This window comes from Onychostoma macrolepis, chromosome 18 (assembly GCF_012432095.1).
Source record: "Onychostoma macrolepis isolate SWU-2019 chromosome 18, ASM1243209v1, whole genome shotgun sequence".
In the NCBI taxonomy this organism is placed as follows: domain Eukaryota; kingdom Metazoa; phylum Chordata; class Actinopteri; order Cypriniformes; family Cyprinidae; genus Onychostoma; species Onychostoma macrolepis.
Window position 1 is genome coordinate 2615148 of NC_081172.1, and position 12090 is coordinate 2627237.

General features: G+C 37.7%; 1 protein-coding gene across 6 annotated transcripts in view; it reads right to left on the reverse strand.

Annotated features, from left to right (window-relative positions):
- The window catches only part of chst8 (carbohydrate (N-acetylgalactosamine 4-0) sulfotransferase 8), a 178543-nt gene extending 167418 nt beyond the window's left edge, over positions 1-11125 (reverse strand). For 5 of the 6 annotated variants that reach the window (XM_058752156.1, XM_058752153.1, XM_058752154.1 and 2 more), the window contains exon 1: positions 10759-11125. The gene's annotated coding sequence lies outside the window, so the exon portion shown is untranslated. Of the gene's footprint in view, positions 1-10648; positions 10671-10758 lie in introns of those variants that run through there. The other variant, XM_058752152.1, reaches the window with a different exon arrangement.
- Between the last annotated feature and the right edge of the window lie 965 nt (positions 11126-12090).

The following is a 12090-nucleotide window of genomic DNA, read 5'->3' on the forward strand; positions in this document are numbered from 1 at the left end:
ACAAAACCGAGAGGATTGACTGCCAAGTAAATAACACTGTCAAGGCCCAGAAAAGTATGAAAGACATCTTTTTTAAATTCAGAATCTGAATTTAATAAAGCGACGAGAACACAAAGAAAACAAAAATAACGACTATATTCAACAATTTGTCTCCTCCATGTCATCATAGCGCCATTTTGGAGAATATCCACTGGACGCAAACTGCGTACGCTGTTCTGTGTCAGCCACACCACACGGATACGCTGTTTTCGTCGCTTCATTAAATTCAGATTGAACCACTGATGGCAGATGGAGTATTTTGACGATGTCTTTCATACTTTTCTGGGCCTTGACAGTGGTATTTACTTGGCAGTCAATGGGACAGTCACAAGCCTCCTGGTTTTCATCCAAAATATCTTAAATTGTGTTCCGAAGACGAACAACGCTTTTACGGGTTTGCAATGACATGGGGATAAGTGATTGATGACAAATTTTCATTTTGGGGTGGAGTAACCCTTTAAATACATCATAAAATATTACTTTTTTAAGATAAATCTTATTTTAGATTATTTGTTTGAATTAAGATTATTTTATTATTATGAATGTTGAAAAGAGTTTCAACACTGCTTCAAAAATTTTGAGATTTTTTTTGTACTGCTTTAAATGTTTGTGAAAACCGTGAGACCCTTTTTTTCAGAAATCTTTCATGAATAGAAAGTTCAAAAGTCTGACCCCAAACTTTTGAACAGTTGTCACATAATTTAGATGATTAGCTCAAAAACCAATTGCGCCATGAACAAAGACATCAAAGTTGGAAATGCCGTATGCAGACTTCCCACCCTGGTAAGCCCCGCCCCCTCTCCTCATCCACTTACGTCATTGGTTACAGTGTGTTGAGTGACAGGTAGTGCAGTGCGTTGGTGGCGTATTCCTCCTGCACTCTTCACACTCCCTCTCCCCGTTCTCTCACTCTAATCCTTTTCCGAGCGTATCACATTACGCTATTCTTCCCTTTAATACACGCTAATAGCACCGATATCTCCTGCCGTCTCCTCTGCCAACACAAACACTCTTAAAGCTGAACAAAGCAGCTTTACCTCAGTGGAGTGAGTGTTCAGTGCAGCGAAGCGGATTCCTCCCGCGCGCCTCGTAATGGCTCCACGTGCTTCAAATAAACACTCGCAGGAGTTTGTGCCAGTTTTCTCAGGTGTTTTCTTGAAGCTCGATCAGGGAGTGACAGCAGAGGTCAGATTGAGTTCTGACGGTCAGTGCGACCAGATCTCCAGCAGAAAACAAGCAAACAAACTGTTTGAAGGCGAGAGGAGATGCTTCATGCATTATTCAGAGCTGCCGGCTCTAAACTTCAGTCTTTGGGGGATTGTCTGACATCCCAGATGAATAATTAAGCTCTGACCTTTTATCCTCATTAAAGGTGATGCGGGGGGGGGAGATTTTCCTCCCGAGAGCGGCCGAATCCTAGACAAGCTGTCAGGAACGGCACTGAAATCAAATGCCTCGTGTTGCAGAGCCTCGGATGCGTCTATGACACCCACAACGAGAGATTCGCACATGCTTTTACATGTGTTAGGTGAGATATCAAATTTGGGTTTGTTCAGGAAACATAGTGGTGCAAACTACTTCCTTCTGCCACGGATTCAAATCTCAGTTTGACAGTTAAACAGCTGAGCCAAAGCCTCCGTTACTAATTCCAAAAGGAACATTGAGTTGCTTCATTAAAAACCTTTTGTATATAAAGCTCACTGTATTATGTATAGTTAGAGTATTATGAGAGAGAGATGGACTGAGCGAGTGTGATTAGCTGCATCTGAGAACAGCATTCATTCTTCAACTCAATCTCATATTCACAATAAACATGAGCGGTATCTTTGTCGTACTATCCTTTCATCTGTTAAAGGTTTAGTTCACCCAAAAATGAAAATTAGCCTGTGTTTTACTCACCCTCAAAGCATCCTAGGTGTACATGACTTTCTTCTTTCAGACGAATCCAATCGGAGTTATATTAAAAATTGTGCAATGGGGATAAGTGGGTGCTTTTTGTCAACAGTCCGGAAGATGTGAAATAAAGTGTGCGCATACATAATAAAACGTGCCTCACATGGCTCCAGGGGGTGAATAAAGGCCTCCTGTAGTGAATCCATGTGTTTTTGTAAGAAAAATAGTACTGGCATATGTGGAAGTCGTTCCGGCGGATGACGTAGGACGTCGGAGTTGCGTGATTAGTGACGAACGCGGAGAGAGAACAAAACATAAACGCCGGTCATGAATTAGAAGCACAAAACGAGGATTTGTAAAGAAAAATGTTGCAGTATTTCGAAATAAGCCAAGAGGAGACTGGTTTTCCTTTGCTAAAGTAAGGAATCTTTCCTTTATTATTTGAGAATAATAAATAATTCAATCTTTTTATACACCCTAGTAAAGCACTTTTTACACTGGTTGCACAAAATGCAATTTTAGTACATTTTCTTTCCATTACAGCACAGATGTGGTGTTGCTGTAGAAGCTCTAATGCTTGCTCTATAGACTCTGAAAGGCCGTTATATCTGTTGATTCAGTTACGTTGATGTGAGTGGGAGGGTTATCTGACTCGCAATGAGCTCATGAAGAGCCGTGCAGAGATTCCAGGCCTGAAACGTGGACTCGTTTAAGGCAGAGTGTATTTATAGCTGGCAGAGAAATAATTCATTGTGATCAGAGTGGAGATTGTACACAAACACAACAGCTGTGCTGGATTAGAACAAACCCCGTGCTGCTCTGCTGCTTCTCCACTCATCTTCCTCCTCTCTCTTTCTATGTGACGGGAGGGAGGATGTTTCTTTGAAGTGTGTTTGTCATGCTGCGTTGTGCTGCTGCTCTCCGGTGGCTCTTTCCACAGCAGAAGCCTTGTATGTGTCACACGCACATCCCGCTGTCTGCGGCACACCTGGACCTCACACCAAACACACCACTACTGAACCCTCAGAGAACATCACAACTCTCTACAACTAATATAAGCTCTAAAAACTGTTCAGGGATATTATCGATTCGACTGCAACTTGAACTGAACTGAATTGAGCTGAATAATGATACTATTGTCTTCTGTAGCGCTAAATCGAATTAGTTTCATAACTGATGGATTTTGCAACACTGTTATTGAATTGACTGAATCAACATTCAACTGAATTGAGCTGAACTGACACTATTGTCTTTGGTAGAGATGCTTATAGCTGAATCTTTTCATAATTAATGAACTTTATTGAACTGAAGTGAATCAGCTGAATTAACACTGAACTGAATTGAGCTGAATAATGACACCATTGCCATCTGTAGATATATTTATAGCTAAATCGCTTTATAATTGATGAACTTTACAGTTACTGAACTGAACTGAATCTACTCTGAACTGAACTGAGCTGAATATTCACACAATTGTCTTCTATAGAGATGCTTTGCAGCTGATTTCCATTTGTTTAATAATTTATTAACTTTACACAGTTACTTAACTGAATTGAATCAAATGAATCAACTGAATTGAGCTGAATAATGACACTATTGTCTACTCTAGAGCTGCTTAGCTGAATCATTTCATGATTTATGAACAATACAGTTATTGAACTGAACTGAATCAACTCTGAACTGATCTGAATAATGACACTATTGCCTGTAGAGATGCATAGCTGAATCAAATTCATTTCATAATTGATGAATTATGCAACATCAACACTTATTGAACGGAACTGAATCAACACTGAACTAAACTGAGCTGAATAATGGTACTATTTTCTTCTGCTTATTACAGTGGCTGAGAGAGCTCAACACGCTGCAAATAGAAAAAACACCTGCAAATTAAGAAAACAACTTCATCAATTTGACAACACATGCGCTACAAATGCACACAACACAACCAAACAAAGAAATGCACTGCAAATAGAAAAAAACACCTGCAAATTAAGAAAACTTCATCAATTTGACAACACATGCGCTACAAATGCTCACTGCACAACCAAACAAAGAAACGCGCTGCAAATAAAATTCTTTATTTGTTTGCGTTGTGAGAATTTGCAGCACCTGCTGTCAAACTGATGATGTTTTCTGGATTTGCTGGTGCTTTTTCTATTTGCATGTGTTTTCTGAAGTTGCAGCGCGTTGACATGAAATGAATTTGTTTCATAATAGAACTTTACACAGTTATTGAACTGAACTGAACCAACACTGAACAGAATAATAACACCATTGTCTTTTTAGAATTTGAATTTGTCTAATATTTGATGAAGTTTGCTTCATTAACACTATATTTTCCTGTTTTATTACTGTGACGCTGCTTTAAAGCAATCTGTATTGTTTAAAGCATTATAGAAATAAATGTGACTCGATTAAAACCTGAAGGATGAACTTAATTTGAAACTGTTGTGCAATAGTAAAACGCATACGTTTAAGTCTATAATTCTGTGACAAATTGCTTATGCTCCTCTATTCCAAGGCACTTTTGGATAAATGCATAAATGCAGCAAAAAACGGTCTAAAGTTAGACTAATGCCCTGCACATGCAAACACAAAAATCTATAATTATTAATCATCTTGATGGCATCAAGCTAATCATAACTATTTATACTTTGTACAATCTTTATAATGCAAAACTACTCATGAACTATTGCACTGAGAGATTCCTGAGAGTTTCTGAATCGAGTAAGGATTTATGATATTTGACTACAAATAGAGACTTTCTGAACAGCAGTCTAGACAGGTATCCATACCAGAAACAGATTCCAAAAAAAAATTTTTGTTATTTGTTAACACCAAAAATAAACGAGGTGTGAAATGCCACTGCAGCACAAACGTGCCATGAAAGCGCAAAATGATTTCATATATCCCTATAGTGAACTGAAGAGACAGGTCCATTCTCTTTATCTAAATGTTTAATAGCTTTTTGTTGAGCTGAAAAGGACCCAGATAGAAATAAGAAGCTTTTCAGCTGAAAGCCCAGGCCTCCTTCCAGAATCACATCTGAAGATACTCTCGCTCGCTCTCTGCCATTCTCATTCAGCTCAGTAATGCACACGGGCCAAGCGCTCGTCTCATCAGTGCAAATTTGACAGAATTTGACTATCAAACCTGATTAAAGTTGTATTCAAATGGAGGAAAGTCTTTCATCTTGATTAAACTCAAATTTAGGGCAATACGCTACACTGAGGAAAGTGAATATAAATTCATATTGAAAATCAATACATGAATACAAGACTGATTGCTCCCATATTCAACTAAAGGAATCCAGATTATGCAACAAAGAAACACACACAGACACGACCATATGCACACGTGAACAATCTGAAAAAATCAATGCCAATGTAAACAACAACAAGGGATGGGCAGTATTTCTGATAAATGTATTTAAAATACGTATTTTAAATACAAAATAAAATTTTGTATTTAAATACCTTTGAAAAAAATCTAATGTATTTTGTATTTAAATACATTTAAGCTTAGTATTTTTGCATTTTCAAACTACATAAAATACTTTTTGCCAGTCAACCTCTTTATTATGCAGTTGATTTCCTGTGTCAACTAGTTCAGACATGACACTTTCATGTGAGCTGCAGCTGTACAAGTCCATCTAGATTTGGGTGAGTGAATTTTCATGATTCCTGTAAGGAAATAAGGAATAATGCTGCCTTCATGTGCGGAAATTTCCTACTTCCCACTTCTGAAGTTGTGAAAGCCAAAAATGTAATTTTGAGTAAAATGTCCCATTCGTTGACAACCATTTAAACATTCACATCGCTATTTACTTTGTCAGCTTGACAATTCTGGATTTTCTGTCAAATACATGCTATTTTGCTGTGTATAAAACATAAAAAATGCTTGAAATAGTTATTGCATTTATATCAAAATGAGGTGATAAAGCATGCTTGACGCAGCAGCAACTGTTTGCAAAAATGTTGGGTATCAAAATGATCTATTTCCTAGGAAGGGGAAAATAACCGTTTTAATAATTATCACTAGCACTGGACATTAGAGCTAGCCAGTCAGGCTTGATCATTTTTGATAATAGTCAGTTGTATTTATTAAACTTTAAGCGGCTGGGTGATATGGCAATATAGCTATATTGGTGAATATATAAAGTTTGAACGACTGAACATTTTCTATATCGTTTATATATTGTAGTATGCAAATATATCAATGCAGGTTTTAGTGGGCAGGACTTATTGACCCTTTAGGGAGATTAAAAACATGAGTAATAAAGTGAGAGATGAGTTAATAAAAGTGCAGTATGCTGTGAAAGAGAACTCAAGAATTCAGTAGAACTACTCGCATTCTGAAAGGCAGCTTACTGTGTGCGCGCCCCGAGACAAACTATATATAACGGTAATGATAAAGATTTAGGGTCCCACTTTACATTAAGTGGCCTTAACTACTATATACTTACATTTAAATTAATCATTTGATACAATGAACTTGTACATACATGTTTTTACATTGTACTTATATTTAAAAGAAATACCTGCATGTAATAACATCTGTAATTAATTTCTGTTATTACATTTATTATTACATTGTTGACCCATCCTTTAGGCTGATGATACATGGGGCAACTTTGGGCAATGTTGCCATCAACAGGCAACCAGGTGAGACACAGGGCCCACGACCGATCTAAAATTATCCAGATAGAAATGTGTTACCCATTCTCAATGGGAAAGTGCCCAAGCAACATTGCTCAAAAAAGTTGCTCGGAAAAATTGCTCAAAAATTTGCCCCATGTATCATCAGCTTTACACCTTAATCCACCATTAAACCTACCCATACCACCAAACCTGTCCCTAACCTTACCCGTATCCCACCTCAATAGCAGCAGAGGTGTTTTGCAATACAATATGAACACAATAAGTAAATTATACTTATTTTTTGAAGTACATAGTAGTTAAGGCAAGCTAATATAAAGTGGGACCAGATTTAGTTCTAAAAATGTTTTTAAATCTAAACAAATAGCAGAGTCCACACCACAACTATAACAATAACGGCACAAAAAACATGATATTGTCCAAATCACTTTCAGAGCAATTTTATACTACTGATGAATGATAAAAACATTGACAGCCAATCAAAATCAATCCTGTGTTATAGAGTTCAAGCATTTACAGTGACAGATCACATAACTGCAGGAGCATATGCTTAGGATTCTCTAATAAAGTTGTCTTTATAATTATCATTTTTGGTGCGAACAAGCCTTAATAGTGGTACTTCGCTGGATGGCCAGTTTTCAAATGTATTTTATGTATTTTCAAAATACAAAATACTGTACTTGTATTTAAACACATTTTTGCAGGCAGTATTTTGTGTTTGTATTTAAATAGATTTTTGCAGGCAGTATTTTGTATTTTTATTATTTTATTATTTATGCCCATCTCTGACAACAACATTGAACGGACTGTAGTTGCCTCATTTTAATCTATGTAAAAGTAACTGGAATCCATGCAAATGTGCAATATTTAAAGGGATAGTGCACCCAAAAATGAAAAATCTGTTCATTTATTGACCCTCATGTCATTCCATGTCATGAGTACAATGCAAAAATTATTTTTCTTACTTAGTAATTTTATCTTGTTTTCCAATACAAATATCTAAACATCGGAATGCATTTATCTAAGAAGCAAAATGACTTAAGATATCAAGTCTTGCTTTCTGAAAAATGTTTTAAAATTAAGTTTTTGTGAGAAATCTATCAGTGCAGTCAAAAAATAAACTTAATTCAAAAGGAAAATAAGATTATTTTTCTGACCCCATTAGCAGAAATGTTTTCATTTTAAGCATAAATGTGCTTAATTTTTGAACGTTCTTCAGAAAACAAGACTTAATATCTTAAGTCATTTATGCATGCTGATTTAAGGATGTTTAGATATTTTTACTGGAAAACAAGACAAAAATACAGATTTTTGCCGTGTAAATGAGAGAATTTTCACATTTGAGTGGACTGTACTTTAAGATTCCCATTGCACGCACAGATAGATACTTAAACACTTGTGCAATGTGCATGTTCACATGCATGTTGTCATCCTTCCGTCACGTGGTTCCTCACAAACTCTGCATTCAGCTCTGCTCGGCTTTCCCGCAGAGTCTGGAGCGGATCTCTCCTCAGGTCTGTGGGAACGCGGCGGACGGCGGAGCCATCTGGAGTGTGACTGTATGTTCCTGCCTGCTGGTATCTCGCCAGCACTGAGACTCTCCGCACTAACACACGCCGCCTCACGCATCCTGACAGCGCAGCCCGTGTGCGTCAGACCCTGCGGTACAGCAGCGGCTCCAGCCCACCTCCCGCTAGCCGAGCAGAGCCACCGCCGCTAACAAACACGCCAGACAAGACACAACCAGAGAGAACGTGGACTGAGATGTTAGGAGATGCATCTTGCAATTCCTACTTTCAATTCTTTCTATTTGCAATTCCGACTTTGTATCTCACAATTTTGTTATTATATCTTGACTTTTTCTCACAATTCTGAGTTTATATCTCGCAATTCTGAGTTTATATCTCAAAATTCAGACTTTTTTCCCACAATTCTGAGTTTATATCTCGAAATTCTGACTTTATATCTCGTAATTTTCACAATTTTGACCTTTTATCTTGCAAATCTGACTTTTTTAAATCTCACAATTCTGACTTTATATCTTATAATTCTGTGTAATTTCACAATTCTGACTTTATTTCTCACAATTTTGACCTTATATATCACAATTCTGAGTTTATATCTCAAAATTCAGACTTTTTCCCCACAATTCTGAATTTATATCTCGAAAATCTGACTTTATATCTCACAATTTTGACCTTATATCTTGCAATTCTGACTTTTTTTCCTCACAATTCTGCCTTTTTCTCACACAATTGTAAGTTTATATCTTGCAATTCTGATTTTAAATCTTGTAATTCTGAACTGTGACATTTAAACTCAGAATTGTGAGAAAAAATGTCAGAGTGAGATAAATTGCAATTATTATTATTTCTTTTACAACAAGCTTATTTCTTTGAAACAAGCTTCCATAGAGATCTCAGCAATGTCTCAAATTATGAAATTTACCAAGATACTAAAGTCTGCAATCAAAAATGAATGATCTCAATGTGAATTCAAAGACCAAACGATGACCTGCGCTGCATATCACATTATTTTTTACATTTAACTCTCAGCTTTTGAACTAGTGTGTGGTTTCCCAGGAAATCTACAGCTACATTTGGTGCTATTTTTACATCTCCACATGCGTTTTAGGAGAAACTGACACAAAAGTGTAAACTTCATTAAGTCTCTGGAGGCATTAAAGTGAAACATGCACTCGCTCTTTCCAGTTCAATGACAGACACTGCTGGTTTTGCTGATTTTTCTTCCATTCTGGATACATGATATATAGTCCTGACAGGAGCATTTTCAAAGTCTGAATATAAATTACAGCCTCGTCAGAGAAGGACAGATAGCGACCTGACTGACCACCGACAGAGCCTGACAGCACAATTTGTCAAGTTTCTCACACTGATGTCACAACTGTCATTTTTATACAGCGCAAGCTCGGCTTTGCAATGTAAATCAAAGTATCCTTGAATTAATGTGACACGTTCAGAAATGAGGAGAAAAATGACAAAGAACGAAGGGCATGTGTCATGGAGAGACCAGAAACTGGGATGAGTTTTATAAATCAAAAGCTTCAAAGTGTTGTCAAGATCTGACCTCAAAATACAAGAATTGAATTTCAGTCTGAGATTTTAGACTATATCAAAACACTGCAATTCAGATATTTTGGAGAAAAAAACAGTTACTGGTCCCATTGACTTCCATAGCATTTTTTGTTCATGCTATGGTAGTCAATGGGATCCAAAACCATTTGGTTACCAACTTCAAAATATCTCCTTTTGTGTTTCACACAAGAAAGTAAGTCATTGGAACGACATGAAGTCAATCTCTGACCTCAAAACACAAGAATTGAATCACCAATTTTTTTCTGTTCAACTATATCAAAATGCAGCATTTCAGTCTATCTGAACTGTATTGCACAACATCAAAAACAGCTCAGATCTGCACATCTACATCATTGTCAGAAATGATGTGGAATTACAGAGTACTTACAGTATGCAAGCCAAAATCCTTACCTCTTGCATTTAAAGCCCATGGTTCAAAACTCAAATGAATGACTTGGCAACTTGTTTAAAGTGTCTCACGCATGCTGACCTATACGGCAAGCCTTCAGTAGCTGCTTCTTCCAATAATAAAACCATTTAAACATGCGTAATTGCTTTATCTCAGCATGTGTTCATCATGGAAGAAGTGATATTATTCGTGCACAAACAGAATCCAGTTAGAGCCGCACCTGCTGTTCTGGTTCAGATTTCATGCATTTAAAAATCACGCAGATCTTCAGCTTTGAGACGAGAACTATAGAAATACCCATAGCCCATACTTGAATCAATTAAAGCTTATTGGTAAATTCAACAAAATAGTCGTTCCGCAGACTGTCAGCACTCCCGGTGACCCTTAGGAAAAGTTTACCATCATTACCATACCATAATGTGGTAAAATGCATAAAACTGTTAAAATCGCATCATACATCAACATGCAATCTCTTTCAAACAATGTCTGTGGTGTCTACCACAGTTTTACGGTGAGATAGTACAAATAAGTATGGTATTTTATTTGCATACCATCGTTCAAATAGCAACTCTTTCAGGTTTCCAACCTCTAGGCAACACCTTCCCATACAAGTGCAATGAATGCATTCGTGCGGGAGAACAATGAAACTATCGGACCCGACCTGTGCAGATGATGATGATTCGGACTGAGACCAGATCAGATCATTTCAGCACCATGGAAAGCGCGATGCAACATCCAGGTGGACTGTGTTTGAGATCCTCCTGTTGCCCGATCCGGATCCGCTTCGGTTCGGTCCGCTGGAATGATGCGCGCGTCTCCGCGTGTCTGATAGATATTTCCTTTGTGAGTCTCAGTGAAGAGAAGCCTCGAACTGTTAACGCGTCTGCAGTGCGTGCTGGAAAGTGTCAGCAGGTTCAGCTCTCTGTGTGAGGAAGAAGAGGATCGGAACTCAAACTCACAGCACAGACGAGCGAGCGCACGATGCGCCGCCTCTTACAGCGAGAGAGAGAGAGAGAGAGAGAGCTCGCGCAGTGTGGGTGTCCTTCAGTGTGAATATGTGGAGCTGCTAACTGTGTTCACTCACTGCACGAGCAAATCTCACCAAATCTGTCAAGAACATGTGCAGATCATATTCACTAAATTATTTTGCTGGAAGGAAGTGGATCATTCTTTATGACTATTGCGATTTTTGTGGCATTTAGACAATTCAGCACCTTAAAAAATAGCATAGGATTTACTTTGAAAAAAAAAAATCACTTTGTAAATTCCACATACAAAGAAATGGCAAGTTAGAATATATAAAATAAACAAATCAAATTTTAATCAAAACGTTAAAAACTGTTGCGCTACAGGCGTCCCGAGTTCGAATCCCGATCCCGCCCCCTTCTCTCTCCCACTTCACTTCCTGTCACTTCTACACTGTCCTATACTAATGAAGTCAAAAAATACCCCCAAAAAAGTAGTATATGTCAGTGGACATTTTGCACACATTTTGTATGTTTCTCTTATCTGACACACTCAGTTCAGTTCATGGATCTCTCTCCTAACGGGCTGATGATCTGAATCAGGTGTGTTAAATAGGGAATACATCAGAAATGTGCTGTGCTGTGGATGCAATAAACATCAGAGATCTTATTTGTCATTTTTCATTCTTATGTGCATTATGAATGTGTACAAATGGCTATTTAAATCACTATACTTACAGGTTGAGTAAAAGTCTTGAAATAGAAGGAACTATACGTCATTTTTGTTGTTTATTTTGTGTGTGTGTGTCAGAGAATCACAGTTTCTGGAGATGGTGGAGGTTATGTGTGATTCTGAGCATCCATCCTCAGTAACCTGATTATCCGTTTCCTCAGGTTCAGCCGCTCGGTCTGTCTGCCCGTCTCTATCTGTCTGTATTTGTCTGTCTGTCTGTCTGTTTGTCTTTCTGAGGACACAGAGCCAGTCAGTAACATTCTGTTCCAGTTCTTGTGAAGGCACTGAAGACACA